The following is a 3,112-nucleotide window of genomic DNA, read 5'->3' on the forward strand; positions in this document are numbered from 1 at the left end:
AACCATAAACGCCACAAAGATAAATTTGTCAACCCTTGGAACCTATGAATTACATGTACATATTAGCCAGATAAGGAAGCACTCAGAGAAGGCAGCCTGTGTGCCCGTAGCAATGAGAATCAGCCACTCATGTCATGTCCCTTTGCCTTTTGTGAGTTTGTACTTTTTCCTCAAAAAGGCCAGAGCCTAGGTCATTGGTTAAGAGCAGGCTGCACTCCTCCTGCCCATTCCCACCCTTGAGGATATCTGTCTGGCGGAGAATAGATGTGGAGATGATTTTGTGAAAAATATAGCAGAAGTCTGGATTCTGATAGGCATAGATAATAGGACTGACAACCAAGTTGCCATGTGACAGGAGCATGGCCATGTTCACTGCCCTTTTGGGCTTTTCCTTAGCCTGACCTGGCTGAGAAAAAGTGACACAGTTTATGGCACGTGCTGGTAACCAGCACGGAGCAAAAATTTCCGTGATCATGGCCAAGGATTTGGCTTGTGGATCTCCCACTGGAGGGTGGTCTTCCATCAGCTCTGAGCACTGAAGATACTTGCAGGCCACCAGAAGCTCTTGATGTAGATCAGCAGCATTATGACCAGTGGGGGTAGGACACACTCAAAAAAATTGAAATATACCATGTAGCTGATGGGAACCACATTCTCAAAGAGACGCGGCACAAGGCAGCAGATTCCATTGGTGGTTCTGTCCCAGGGCTCCCTACAGTTGGTGGCACTGTCTCTGCTGTTCCACCCCAAGAACGGAGTCAATCCAATGCCAAAGGTAAGGACGCAGAGGACAGCAATGACACTTCTCGCTCGGATTCCAGTGACCAAGCTCTTTTACCTGAGCGGGAGGTGGATGGCCAGGTACCTGTTGATGGCCACGGCCAGGGGGCTGAAGATGGAACTCTGCGTGACCACAAGCACGAAGCAGGCGAGAAAGCGGTAGCTGTGGAACTCACTGCAGAAGTCCAGGCTGATGGTGATGGCAAAGGGGATGGCAAACCTCTCCATCGTCACGTACACTGAGGTGCGCACCCGGCACGCTGCCCGCCGCCGACAGCACGGCGATGGCCACTCAGCGCTGCGTACAGCGTGTCCTGTGCCTCCAGCGGCATGGCCCTGCCGGTGTGTCCGCGACCAGGACAGCGTCAGGCTCAGGACAGCCACGTGGGCCCTGCCGGACAGGACTGGACCGCACCGATCATGTGTCGGCTGCATCTAGCCCTCCAGGATCCAATCCCTATAATGTTTTGACATCATATGCACTGCTGTGTACCATAGACTTCTCTACTTCACAAATAAAAAAATTCTTACCACAAGGAAGATCTCTTGTTTTCATTTCATCACATAATTAAGAGATAGTGTGGAGTTTTCAGAGAGAATAATTTTTCAGAGTAAAAATGATTTTCATTTATAAAAATCACACATGATTGCTATAAAATGTCTAATAAAGCACAGAAAAATAAAGACCAAGATAAAAATCACCTAAACTGTTGTAACCCAGAGAGGGAGAGTGATAACATTGTGATGATTGGCCTTTCAGTTGTGTAGTCACACACACACACTTTACTTACATGGAATTCTACAGTTCTTTAATGTATGTGTGTGTGTTTTTCTTAAACTTTTTATTTTAATTTCAAACTTAGAGGACAGTTGCAAAAATAATAAAAATTCTATACAGATTTCTCCAACATACCACTTATCTCGAAATACCCAGATCCACCAATTTTATCATTTTGCCACATTTGCTGTTATCAATTTATGCATCTATCTGTCATCTATTTATCTAATCTATCTACTAAACCTTTAAGAGCAGTTTGTAAACCTACTCTCAAATCCCTGAACACACATACTTCCGTGTACATTTTATGAAACAAGGATATTTTTCACTCAACAATATGTTATGGATTTCCATACTGTGCTGGTTTAAAAAGGTTTATGTACCCCAGAAAAGCCATGCTTTAATCCTAATCAACCTTGTGGGAGCAATGTTTTTTTTCTAATCTCTATTCAGTACTATATGTTGGAAACTTTAATTAGCTTATCTCCATGGAGATGACTCAATCAAGTGTGGGTATTAAACTTGATTAGGTGGAGACATGTCTCCATCCATTCCAGGTGGGTCTTGATTGGTTTTACAGGAATCTTTTAAAAGAAGAAGCGCTTTGGAAAAAGCTAGAGAATGACAAGAGAAAAAGCCAGGAGATTCTGAGGGAACAGAGAATGCCTCAGAACCACCAAGCAGAAAGTCCACCAGCCAGCAACTTTTGGAGATGAAGTAGGAAAACGCCTCCTAGGGAGTTTCATGAAATAGGAAACCAAAAGAGGAAGCTAACAGACTTCGCCAGGTGCCCTTCCAACCCAGAGAGAAACCCTATATTCCATCGGCTTCTTGAACCAAGGTATCTTTCCATGGATGCCTTAATTTGAACATTTCTATAGACTCATTTTAACTGGGACATTATCTTGGCCTTAGAACTGTAAGCTAGCAACTTATTAAATTCCTCTTTTTAAAAGTCATTCTTTTTCTTGCATATTGCATTCCAGCAGCTAGCAAACTAGAACACATACAAATAAAGATTACCCAATACCATTGTTTTTAGTATCTGTGCAGTTCAGATAAACCTCACTTTATTCAATTAGTCTCCTATTAATAGGCATTGTGTTATTTCCATATTAAAAAATTTTATAAAATGTTTGGTGATGGTATAATCCTTTGTATACTCATCTGATTATCTCCTAAGGGTAAACTATTGAAAGTGGAATTGACAAATTCAAGGATATACACAGTTGATATTTTGATTCATTATTAGATTCTTAATATCTACATAATTGGTTTTCCCAAATGCAATAATGGGAGTCTTAATTCTCTTTGGTTTGTGAAAAAACAGAGGAGAGTTAACAAAGTCATGAAACATTTTCCTAGGTAAACAAGATAAAAGTCACAATTCCCAACAGGCTCTAGGATTTAGCTCAAACCCCTTTGTCCCACTTTTCTCCCAGTTCACATCTCTTAAGGCAATAACAGTTTGCAATTTGGATTAACTCAATTACCTGACTTTGAAGTACTGTTTCTAGCACCTGCAGAGATTCAAACTGGGATCCCAAGATAATG

General features: G+C 41.9%; 1 pseudogene; it reads right to left on the reverse strand.

Annotated features, from left to right (window-relative positions):
* Positions 1 to 127: 127 nt before the first annotated feature.
* Positions 128 to 1,112, reverse strand: LOC143657815 (adenosine receptor A2b pseudogene; annotated as a pseudogene).
* Positions 1,113 to 3,112: the final 2,000 nt, after the last annotated feature.

The sequence above is a fragment of the Tamandua tetradactyla genome, chromosome 15 (assembly GCF_023851605.1).
Source record: "Tamandua tetradactyla isolate mTamTet1 chromosome 15, mTamTet1.pri, whole genome shotgun sequence".
Classification (NCBI taxonomy): Eukaryota; Metazoa; Chordata; class Mammalia; order Pilosa; family Myrmecophagidae; genus Tamandua; species Tamandua tetradactyla.